We start from the raw sequence: 13010 nt of genomic DNA on the forward strand, positions 1-13010 counted from the left end.
GGAGCATGGAAGAGCCACCAGGAGCAGCACGTTAAGGCTTTGCTCTGGAGGAGGGAACGTTGCACAGGCTGTGGTCAGGCTGGGGTGATGCTGTGCTAACCACAACATGGGAGGAAGGAGAAGCACTGGGGGCTGTGGCTGGCACAGAGCTGGAACTGCTGCTGCACACAGAGCAGTTCTTGACTCATCCCTGCCTGCCAGCTTGGCTGCCCTGGCCAGAAAGCACAGCCAAGGCCAGGATCTCCCTCTGGAAAGCAGTGGGAAGCATCACCTCACCAAGTGCAGTCTCCAGCAGTGCTGGCTGGGCTGCCCTTAACATCTTCATGTGGACTCTTGGGTGTCTACAGAATGTGGAGCTCACTCAGCAGTGACGGAGAGCAACACCAGAGCCTTGTTCCTCTGCTCGGATGCCAGGAAGCTGCAGGAAGAGAAGGAGCTGGTATCACAGTGACTGCTTCCTTTCTGTGAAAACTGGGCACAAACTGGTCAGTAGGTCCAAAAGTTACAAGGAAGTAAGGAAAAGAGTGCAAGTATGCAATCTTATTGCATAATAAGAATGTTCATTTGGGTAAAAAAATGTGGTTAGCAGACCCTCTAACCCTTTGGTGGGAAAGGGGCTCTTCCTTATAGGAATCTCCAAGGCATGGGGGTGATTTCTACAGATATGCTGTAGAGGAAGGGCACTCTCTTCTTGCACTAAGAAAACACACAGCACATCTTATTTTGGCCTTAAATTAATGTTTGTAAGGAAGAGAAGAGCCTAGCACTATGTGAAACAATGCAAGTTACAAAAGAAAATATTCATAGTATTGACATATGAATCATTTGCCTGATTTGCTTTTAATTCAGTGGATAGTTGTGGGTTAGTGGTTTGAAGAGACTGTCTCATGTAATCTGAAATAGAAAATGCAGGTCCTAGATTCCTTACAGTGATCCTACAGAACTCAATAATTTGCAACTGAAAAGGAGCAGAAAGAGCTCTTCCAGTCCCAGGGGGCCAAAACATTTACTACAGCCTTGGCTAGCCTACACTGATGACTAATTATTCTTGCTATTAAAAAACGCATGTTTTATCTTAAATATGAGTCATCAACAGTGAAGTTCTCCAAGATTTCCTCTTTCCAGTTTAAGAGTCAGAAAATCTGTAGACACAGAAGGTACCTGCTGTGTTTAGAGAATGGAGATCCCTGTTTTGTTGTGCTTTGAAAATTTACATGCTTCAAAAAGCCAGCGCTTGATTTATTCCAGAAAACTTAGTCACTGTGTTCTCCTGAGCAACCCACAATATTCCTGTGGCAACCAGTGGTAGGTGATGCCACAAAACATTAACAATTTCGTTCTCAGCAGCAATCCTGATGTCTGAGATCAATGTGAGGTTCTTTAAGCCACATTATTTTCATCCCCTCCTGAATATCAGGGATCCAGTCCCACCAGCTTCCCTTCAGCTCTGCAGCGTCAGTCCCCTCTTCCTGAGCTAACCCAGCTTGGCAGTTTAGAGGTTGTAAACACAACATATGAAGAAATGGTGAAAGAATCCTACCTTAGTGCATCTTTACTAAAGATGATACATAAAGCACGTCTTAACACCTATAGAAAAAAAAAGAAAACTGGAATATTGCAAAATGCCATTTGTAAGACATTATTGCAACAGGAATGGCTGTTGACAGCTCATCACAGTGACTAGGTAAAGGAAAAAAACAAAGCTGGCTTAATTTGCTGCAGAAAAACGTTGGAGACTTCTAATTACAACAGCCTTCCAGGCCCAGGGTGGATGTATTCCAGAGTGGGATCCACAGAGGGACCTCCATCACTGGGATTTCTTAGGAGCAGATGTGCAGAGAAGGACAATGTATCTCACCTTCTTTCACATAGAAAGGTGGATCAAACTGTTGCCTGAGGTCCTTCTCAGCCATAGGGTTTCCACAGAACACTGGAAGAAGCCTCAGCAACCAGACTCAGGGAATGATAAACCTCACAGGCTATTCAGGTCTTTAACCCTGGTTTTCCTGTGGCTGAGGAGCTGTGAGATGATAAATGTGCCCTAGAAATCCCCTGCAGACCGTGCTCAAACCTCTGCAGCCTGGACAGCTCTCCTCAAATTTATCCTCTTCTCCTGCTCCAGATTTCAGTTCTCATCTCTACCCACCTTCTTATCTCATGCCCCTTGTCTGCCAGAACAACTGATCTTTAGAAAGCTCAGCGCTGTGTTGATAGAAACTTTCCATAAGTTTTAGTTGTGCTGCTGCCAAGAAAACTCTTACTCCTCACCCTCGTTGCATTCACAAGCCATTTTCTACATCCCCTACATCTACAATCCCCACTTTTATATTCCCCGCATCCTCCCCCCCCGTGAGAGGTAAGTTTATGCTTTAGAACATGGGCGTTTTTCAAAGGCTGGCAATTAATTTTAAAATTATTAACCCAAAATAAATAAATGAAAGAAGTCAAAATGCAGGGAATCCCAGCTGGAACTACCTCCATTTTTTTTGCCTAACTTTTATTTTTAATTGGTGAACTAGTGACATTTTCCAGTAAACATTAGATAACCAGAACATTAGATGACCACATGAAGTGCTCCAAAAACCAGAAAAAAACCACCACAAACAAACAAACAAACAAAAAGCCAATTCTGAAAATTTGTCCTTTGATGACTTTTCTAACCCTTAGCAGGGATGGGAATGGACCTCCAAATCCTGCTTGTTTTGGGCAATATCACAGTTAAAGAACTTGTATTTGTAGCCCATATGTGGACAAGACATAGTATGAAAATACTATATAGCTCTGTTATATCTGACATATTGTTCATTTAAAATAATAAATAAGAACTTGAAATATTTTGGAGATGTTTTTGGGGGAAAAGAAAAAGCCATCTGGAGCAGAGACTGTAAGGAGAAGAGGTCAGAGACAGGAAGAGGGCAAGACGTGGGAATGCAATGCCAAGATCTGGCTCCCATTCTCGCATAAGGATATGACATTTATTAAACACAAACAGATCCAAAGTCTCCTTTCCTTCAGAAGTACACAGCAGAGCCATATCCAGAAATCAGGATATTTGAAAGCTGGTTACTGGCTTTCCTTTACCCTTTATTGAAATATTTAATTCCCTCTTGGTCTCTAAATAGTTTCAGATGCTTGGTGAAGGTTTTAACTATATTAATATTTTTCCCTCCCTTCCACAAAAACTCGAGTAGTTTTGGAGGAGAGCTATTTTTTCCTTCCAGAAAAACCTACTTTGCACAGAAAAAACCTGCTTCTTCCAGGTGAAATGCTTATCTGCTTTAGACACAAGTTATCTAGTACAACACCCTACACTGGGATATTTAACACTGAAATTTATAAAACATGATAAGATTTCCAAAAGCCCAGCAGATAATGCAAAGCCAGCATGACTAACTGGGCAAGGATCTGTGCAAAACAAAACTGCAAGTTCCTCTGCTATTTCATTCTCGATGAGAAGTGAGTTTTGAAACACTGGCAAAATCCTCCTGGTTTGTTTAGACCACATCACCATGACAGCAAAGCACTGCCCAGCTCTTCTTGTACTGTAGGGCTTTGCAAGAAACTGTGGTGAAGGGGAAATGAAGCTCAAAGGAAAAAACAAGGCCAGATGTCATATGGGAGATCACAGGAGACAGAGATTTGCACCCACCTTCTCCACTGCCAGTCCACATCCCAGGGATAACCTTCCTGCCCAACCACAGAGCCTCTGATCAGCTCTTTCTCTGGAGCAACACTGAATTTTCAACAGCATGGGTTGAATTTCCTGAGCGAGGCAAACAAATTCCACTCGTTTTCAACTGCCAAGAACTAATGAATTTCTGAAAGGTCATCAGTGCAAACAATAGTTATGTATTCAAATGGCAGGATTGCTCTCAGCTTAGCCACCCTTCTGCTGTTCCATCCAGGTGGGTTCAAAACCACCCACCTCAAAGGGTGGAACTGGGGCCTCACATGAACTGCTGGTGAAAAATATTCTGGCAAAACATTTTCAGGTCAAAACAGCAACACAAAGCTGCTAACAGAGGGCTGCTGCTGTGGAAAAGTGCAATGGTCAAAAAAAAAAAAGCATAACAATTAGTTTTGAAAAGTTTACATTTCAAAAGGGGACAGTTTTGCTCTGCAGCTCGAAAACACAATTTCAACACTTTAGTTAATTTACAATTTTTTAAGTATTTAACCCAAAGAGTTTTATTTAAAAGTACGAAATCACGTATTTTGATGGAGCTCATATAATTGTTTCCTGTTTGCTCATGGTAGTTTTAAAATTTTAAATTTTTTCTCTTGCTCTAGATAAAGGGAAGAGAATTAAATCCTTGGGAAGGCTGAGAAGATGTGAAAGCTCTTTCAGTCTGACCTAGGCAGACAAAGTAGGATGCCTGTGCATTTAATTCAAAATATGGCACAGGGTTCCAGCCTGGCTCCTCTGCTTCTCCAAGGAGCATTGTTTCATTCTCAGATTATCCAGTCAGGCCATGAGCTGTGGTCCATTTATTTTGGCTCAAGAGAACAGGTACAGGGTTCTTTTTTTAAATGAGAGAAAATGCCATTTTCTCACACAATCCCAGTAAATTTGCAGACATCAAAAGGAGTCCCTAGGAAGACTGTAAGGAGTTGGGTCTCATTCCTGTGAAAAGTTTGAATTCAAGATTGTCATGTTCTTCTGGTAAGCTGCTTGTTTGGAATTAAAGTATTTTCAGCGCTAAACACAAGAGATGTAAATTTGGGGGCTTGGAGCCAAGGCCACCATTCCTATAGAATAGAAAGATCACAGGCTGTTCTCTACAGCTCCTGTTCTGCTTGCTGTGGCAGAGGCAGAGGGCAACCTCCACAACAGCCCCATCCTGGTTAGACATCGTTCCCGTGGACTATGAGACATGTCAGCAGAATAGAAGGAATTTTTCAGCCTCCGAATCAGGGCCCTTGGAGGACCCTCCCCATTCACCACAGTGAATAACAGCAAATTGAAATGCAGCCACTGCCTACCCCAGTTTCCTGGCATTTTGCAGACACTTGCATTGGCTAATTGTCACCAGGCCCATCCTATCTAGAGCTCCCAAATACTGCAACAAACTGCTCTAGGGAAGAACGTGCACATAGGGGTCTGCACACGCCATAAATACCGTGGGAATAGCATCTGGGTTTGAAGATGTAATGTCCATGGATTGGTTCTGCACAAATGCACTGATGAGGGGAGCCAGCCACTGGGTTTTGACCCCAATTTCTAGATTCAGCAAACAACGGAGGCCAACAGAGTTTAATTATTATTTTTTTTCCAAGCGGTTGGGCACTCGACTGAGTTCCTGTGTCTGTAACTCAGCTGTGTTACAAGCCATCTCCAGCAAGAAGGCACTGGAGCAGGAGGTAATTGAGGGTTGGCTCCCAGAGGGAATTTTCCCTTAAAAGGATAACTACATTGTCATGATGAAACCAGCTCGCTTCCACTGCCCGCAGAGCTTTTCGCAAGCACGGCTGCCAGAGCTGGGGGCGGTGTTGGGTATTAACAGCAGACAGGCAGGAGCAGCAGGGCAGTGCCTGCTCCTTAAATCCTACAGAACCACTCCAGCCTCTCTCAGCCAAGCTCGGCCATGAAGGGCAGCAGGACACGCAGGCAGCCCCAGGAGGTCACTTCAGTGCCACGTAATGAGAGGCCAACTCCTACCATCTGCTCGAGGTGAAAAGAAACCCAAGTGAGGGATCACAACCAAAGAAACCAGAGTCACAAGAAGTGTTTGCAGTCAAAATCAGCAGTATTTTCAGAGAGGAGCAGGCAGCAGGCCAGCTGAAAGCATGCCAAGGCCATGCAGGAATTTTTCCAATTAAATATTTTTCCACCAGAAAATAACCAAAACCCCAGCTTTTCATTTGAGAGTCAGTGGAACAATTGTTATCAAAGCTCTTTAGATGGATCAAGGAGAATGATGACAGGGCAGAACCCTAGGGTGGCCTCTCACCCAGCAGCAGGCTGCTGAGAAGGCAGAGCCAGGTTTAAGGCCAAGCTTCCCTTTGGAAAACTCAGCCCTGTGACTTGAACCTCAGCTTCCCATAGCCAAGAGGAAACTGCCTCAGCTTTAACACAGCCCTGCTCCAGACTCAAGATCCTCCTTGTCCTCTGGACAGCCCACCCACCTGGATTTTGCTCTGTGCTCTCCTGTGCAGTGCAGGAAGGGCTGCACTGTGGTTTTGACATGGAATGAGGCTGAAATGGGAAAGGCTGGGTTTGGCCCAGCTGTGGTGGCAGACACTGGTTCCCACCTCACAGCTAAAGCCTCCCTATCCCGATCTTAGGTGAGGTTTTCAGCTCTGACTCATGCTCCTGCGGTCTCTAGCACAGAGTAAGCCATCCATCATGCTGCAAGAGAAGGAACCAGGGCCTGGTGTTTCCCTGCACCCTGATGAGCAGACAAACTATGTTCAAGTGAGCAACACCCAGGTCTGAAGGGAGCAGAGACTCCTGAGCTGGCAGTGCAACAAAGGCCTATACAAAGTAAAACATCATCCCTTCCTCTGAGGACTGGCAGCCCACAGAACTCCAAACAGCTCAAGTCCTATTCCAGTGGGAAGAGAGTGGGTGAGACAGATTTATGGTCACCAACAAGCCAATGTCACTGGAAGCAGGATCTCCTAGCACTGAGCACCTTTAAGAGACAGACCACCAGCAACCTCCTTCAGACCACAGAGGTCAGCTCAGGAGCTGCAGAAACTCTGCAGCCGTTCCCAGTTCTGCCTGGTGGTTGCTTCATCTGGTCCCAGCCCGTTGCTACCCCTGTGAAGTGTCCGCTTGAAAGAGTCCCATTTGAGGACCTCCACAAGCAGCCATGGAGATTTAGTACACCTCCTCTTAGCTTTAGGGGTAGAAAACTTTATTTTGTAATCAGTCTTTCTCTGTAGAGAGAAGTATTAAAAGTTTCAGCTAGATAAGTGTGTTAGTGCCAACAAACTCATCCAAAGATTAACAGCAGAAAGCTGGAGAATTACAGGTGGCTACAGGCACAGACTGGTTGCCATTTGGCTTTCCTTTTCTATGAGTAACAGCAAGAAAATGAGTCAGACTCTATAGCTGAGTCACAGTGAGTGAATATAAACTTGCTCTTCAGACCAGGAGAACCTGGGCAGGTGGAGGAAGAGCTCTGTATATTCTTCTGCCCCTGACAAACACAGCATGGTGTGTCCACGGAGCTGTGCCAAGTCCTGCTTCAGGGCCTGGGATCTGCAAGCCTGTCCCAAAGGAAGACCCCGTGGTGGAAACATATGATAAACATATGACAGCATCTGCCTTCTGTTTCCTGTGCTGTGTAGAGATTATCTCTCCCCACAGATAACTGTCCTTCTCAAAGGGAAAGCTGGGCTTGTGCTTTTAAAACGCTGGAGACCAGCGACAACTGGAATCAGCTCATTCTATACCTGTTCTCAGACCACGTGCCTCCCCACATTTCAGCACCATCTGCTCGACACTCAAGTGGTGTGACTACACATCTGCCTGGGGTTGTTTGTTCTCTCATCCCTCCTGAGCACTGAAGGCAGAGGCGGGACAGGCAAAGTGCTTTCTGCATTCACGTGTGCTCCCTCTGCACACAGAGCAGAGCTGACGCCCAGCTGAGCTCCCCCACCTCCTCTCCACTGATGTCATTATTTTCCCTGTTGCTTGTTGTGCCCAGCAGTGAGGAAGCCCCTGGAATGCAGCAGCCTGTGTTGGAGCTGTTCCTGCACTGATCACCAGCAACTTGAGCAGCGGACTTTAAAGGGAAGCCTGGTGGGCTGCAATAAAACAAAAGTCATCAGGCTGTGATTCGACATCAGCAGAACTCCTTACAGAGCACATGACTCCGTCTGCTGTCCCAGCCCCCTCTCCTCTCAAATTCCAAGACCATAAAATTACTCATTAGGCTTGGAACAAAATGCTCTCGGTGCACTTGCATGTGGCTGGAGGCAGAGACAGATGTTTTGGGCTCTGGAAGAAAATTGCTGAGAGAGAGAAATGAAACACTTCCAAAGCTGCACTGCTGCCTCCTTACAGTGTGCTTGCCTGCTCCTGTTGCACTCCATGGTTTTCCATGGGGTCAGAGAAGAAAGGAGTGATGGCATCACAGCTGAGCAACCCTTTGCTTCCACTTTGCTTTTATTAAATCCTCAAACACAATTTTCTGTTTTGCTTCAAGTTTTGCATCGAGTCCTGTGGTGTGGCATAAGAGCAGCCCAGGGCTGTGCCTCTGGCAGTAGGTTTCAGCACTTCGGGTTTATGGTTATAAGATCCTACATTTCAGCTGCACTTTTGTCTTGTAAAGAGCAGGGAAGAGACTGCCTTTAGGAGCCAGACGGTCCTCAGAGGCCCAGGAAGCAGAGGATCCTCCCTCTTTTTACACATGTAGGGAAGTGAGAATAAAAACATTGCCTGCAGGCATGTCAGCGAGGAGATTAGGATTCAGTGTCTGATTATTGCTTGGTTTATACAAGGCAGCCATTCCCACCTCCCATAACCAAACACTTGCTCAGTTATCCATCAGATCTGAACCAGGGAGGGCCAGGACCCCAGCTCCATTGCACCACTTCTCTTCTTAAATTCAAGAAAGAATATTTTGCCCTTTAGATCTTTCCTTGATATGTTTACTTTTGGTCACATAGTAGATTTTTAAGAGCATACTGGGGGTGTATTCCTAGCTTTGAAAGACCAGCCTCCATGATTCCAATAGAGGAAGTAGTTCAAAACACTGAATGACCACTGTGAACTGTTCATCACCATGAGACAGAGGTTGTCACACCAGTAATCTCCCAACCATTGGTCAAACCTGGGACTCAGGCATTAAGAAGGTTTGAACACAATGGGCTAATATTGACCTCCTTCAGCAAAGCATCACAGAAATAACAAATTTCCCCCCCTTACAGTGTTTTCTAAGATATCATTCAGACACAAATGGTACTGGGGAGGTATTTTTTTGCTTCTCATGTATTCCTGCAGGATAGATGTGAGCCCAGCTCTTCGCAGTTGGAAGGATACACCAAGTTGGAAGATACAGTGTCAGTAAGCTCTGTGTGGAGGTCAGGGATCAACAGGAGTGACCTGATCGCCAGGAACAACCCCGGCCACAGTGCTAATTATGTGTAAGCCTCACTTTCAAAGCTACATAGAAGCTTAAGCCCATTTATCTTTTCAAGGGATTTAAAGGCCTATCGGCTTTGGGAAGCGAGAGTGACTGGAGAGGGAAGTGCAAAATCACCAGCTGAAACCTCCAGTTACATGCACTGAATTATCTGCAGCAGAGTCTCCCAGGGCAAGGCTCACTCACCAACCCTCTCTGACAACTCTGACTTCCTTCAGACTTTTTCTTGCAAACAAACAAACAAACAAACCCTTCAATTTCTCCAATGTGATTTCCTCCCAATCCCATAATACTGGATTACTCCTAAGCCTAAAGCAGAGAACATCACTTTGTGATTCAGGCTGCTTTCTGAGCTAGGAGCAACAGCTCTGCTGAAATACCTCATTCTGTGATGTCTGAAACACGACACAGGATGAGCAGGGTCTGGGAAGACAGGAAAAATGGAATTATAGGCTCATGAAATGGACACTGACAAAAACCTGAAGTGTTGAGCTCACTCAGATGCAGTCTGTGTTTAATCCAGTCATCAGACAGTCTCTGTTTAGCTAAATATTTGACTTCAAAATTGGGCCTGAATTATTACTGGCAAAGCTTCCAAGCTCCACAGGTCCCTCTAACAAGCTGTTCCTCTGTGGAAGCCTTGCAAGGAAATGAATGCAGCCTTTCAGGAAAGTGCTGGATGGCTTCTCAAGCTTCCAGAGTGGGTTTGTGGAGTCCCATTAGGTATCCAGGCCTTCTGAAAGCTCCATATGTTGACAGTTAGAAGCTACAGGGCTGATGTTTGTGTGCATTGCTGGTAGGTTCCCAGAGGAGTTCTGGCTCCACAGCATGTCACAGGAACAGAGTTATCAAAGAAAGCACCAAAAATAACCTAGTCTACAGAACAACTAAAAGCCTAGCACAGACAAAAATAAATAAACTGGAGCCACACATGAAGCCATGTAGCCAGAGCTGTAACGTGTATTCCATTCTAATGGGACATATCTGAAAGCACAGTTTGCAAGCCAGAACACAGAACTGGTATGGTTAGTCCCTTTCATAGCCACAGCAGGGACATTAAGCAGGACAAACATACAATTCCTCACGGCATCAATGGCAGCTGTGTACCACAGAGCCCAAAGATCTGGTTTAGGTGCTGCCAGGCAGAGCCCATGGTTGCTACCTCAGCACGCTGGGCTGTTTGACACCCTGTCATGTAAAAACAGACCATCAGCAGTGAAAGAGGAACGTGGTCATCCCCTCTCCCATGCAATATTCAATTCCCTGGCTGTGGCAGCATATGTCAGAAAAGACAATCCTCCAGGGATGGAGGCTGTTCCCCAGCCAGGCTCCCCTGCTGTGGGCAGCTTCAGGAAAGCAGAGGCTTGGCTTCCCAAACTACAGGCAGCTGCAGGCAGGAGGAGTCACCTTCCAGTTTTGCTTCCAAAGGAAGATTATAAATTAAAGTCCAATTTGCTAAACCTTTAGGTAAGCAACTGTTTCTGCATAAACACATACTGGTTTGTGGGCTGCATTACATGGCTAACTGCAAATCTGACCGACTTTAAAATCACGGTGTATACACCTAAACCAGAGAGCTAACAGAGGCACATTTTAAAACTACATGGATTTAAGCAGCCTGGCTGGTGAATTTTGAATGTGATTGAAAATAATGATTATCCTAAACCAGTACATAAAAATTGTGCATGCAAGGTTAGAGCACAGAATGCTCTGTTGGAGAGCTTCACTTCTAAGTGACAAAGAGCACGTAGCTGGCTCTCCTAAAATTATTCTTCAAGTGAAAGAAAGTCAAAGACTTTAACACCATTCTGAAGATAGGGTCAATGTCTGGAATATATTGTAAAAAGAGATCAAATTACCACCTCCCCCTATCATTCGTTATGCTACAACCTTAGTGGAAAAATCCAGAAGCTCTTTTAGGTCTGTTAGCTAATAAATGGATCGCCAGGCAAGTGTTCAGTGTCGTTAATAAATTGTCACAGCATTCTGTACTCAGTATCAGCAGAAAGGCTTGGTCCCTTCCACCCCTGAACACATACCTCTTCAGGAAGGACAGAAGGAACTGCCTACATAGCTTTTTTCTGCCTGCTGGAAACACCCAAGCTCACAAACAGATGCGAACTTTCCGTACATCTGCACTACTTCTCTCCCAAGGTCAGCATTAAGCAGCAGAAGAGCTGTGGATGATCAGTCCTGGCTGATTCAGGCTCTGGAAGACAATGACAATGACATTAACATTGGCAGGTTAAATCCATACAGCTTTCCATCCAAGGATGCCTCACAGCATAACAAAAGACTAGCAAGAGCCGGAGGTCCCACCTAAGGCTGGGATGCCTGGTACTTCCATAGTCCTTACAAGCAGGGATTATTCTTACTCCCTGCCCTATTCAGGGCTGTTTCCCCAGCCCCCAGGCACTAGGATACCCAGTGGGAAGGGCTCAGCCCTTCTCAGCCATTCCTGCTGGCACCGTTCCAGTTTGTCTGAAGACACTTAAATATTCATCCAGAAAGAGCAAGGCTCCGTCTCGCCGGGTGCACAGACTGCTCTCCAGGGAGACAGGACACCTGCCTTCTCCACTCCCTGATCCATCAAATCATTAATTATTTAAAATAGCAGGAAAGAGCAAGGAAAACTCTCCGCACCAGACATGCTCACAGCCTGCTGTTTACGGTGCTCTCTGGGGTCTCGTGTGGCCCAGGGTTTGTATCTCCCCTCTGGCAGAAGCAAGGATCAAGCCCAGCTTTCCCCCTTCCTTGGGGAGGATGCCCTACCCCCTGAGCTATTGTACAAAAGAAGGGCTTCCCCTTTATCTAGACAGACCTTATGTTCGCTTTTCCTGCCAGAGAGAGGGTCTTTTTTTTTTTTTTAATTCAATTTGAATAAAAGGCAAAGAAAACACAAATCCAAAGCTCTGAGAGCTACCCATAACCCCCCACACATTCTGTGTTTGCTCAAGAGCTTAGGTTCCACCTCTCCATTTCACAATCAGGCAGGCTCGTGGTCCCACTGCATCAGTGAAGCACTTTGGCTACCGAGACCCTCAGTGCTGGGCTTTAGTGAGTCGGAAAACACCATCTCCCTACCCTGCAGACAGCTCTGGTGTAACTGTGGCCACAGAGGGACGTGTCTGGAGCAGCAGAGGATTTCTGCCTCTCTGCATCCCTCCAGAACATTGCTTGCCTCCCCACATCTCCCACTGCACCAAATGTCCCGTGCTCTCTCGCAGGAGCATCACAGACCCTCATAAAGGTCCCCGGGACAGAGGTGTCCCCCCAAACCGGCCTTAGCCCAGGGAACAGCCCCATCTGCACCCTGGAGTTCACTGCTCGAGCAGCAAATCGTGGCAGGTGAACAGCACTGGCACCCTCATGTGGTGACCGGGATCAGCATGTGCTCCCAGCCAAAACCAGCGGTACAGAGAGGAGGGAGGGCTGGAAGAGTCTCCTCCAAGGAGTTCTGACAAGGACCAGGTCTGTGGGCCAGCATGGTAAAGGGAGGGAATACAAACCTGATGTCACCTCTCCTATCCTGAGACCACCAACAAAGAACCATAGACTGGTTTGGGTTGGAAAGGACCTTAAAGCTCATCTTGTTCCACCTCACTGCCATGGGCAGGGACACCTTCCACTAGAGGAGATTGCTCCAAAACCCGACCTGGCCTTGGACAATTCCAGGGATCCAGGGGCAGCCACAGCTTCTCTGGGCAACCTGTGCCAGGGTCTCACCACCCTCACAGGGAAGAATCCTTCCCAAAATCTCATCTAACGCTGCTCTCTGTCAGTTTGAAGCCATTCCCTCTTGTCCCATCACTCCAGGCCTGTGTCAAGTCTCTCTCCAGCTCTCTTGGAGCCTCTTTAGGTAGTGGAAGGTCTACAATAATGTCTCCCTGGAGCCTTCTCCTGTCCAGACTGAAC

The sequence above is a fragment of the Pseudopipra pipra genome, chromosome 12 (assembly GCF_036250125.1).
Source record: "Pseudopipra pipra isolate bDixPip1 chromosome 12, bDixPip1.hap1, whole genome shotgun sequence".
Lineage (NCBI taxonomy): Eukaryota > Metazoa > Chordata > Aves > Passeriformes > Pipridae > Pseudopipra > Pseudopipra pipra.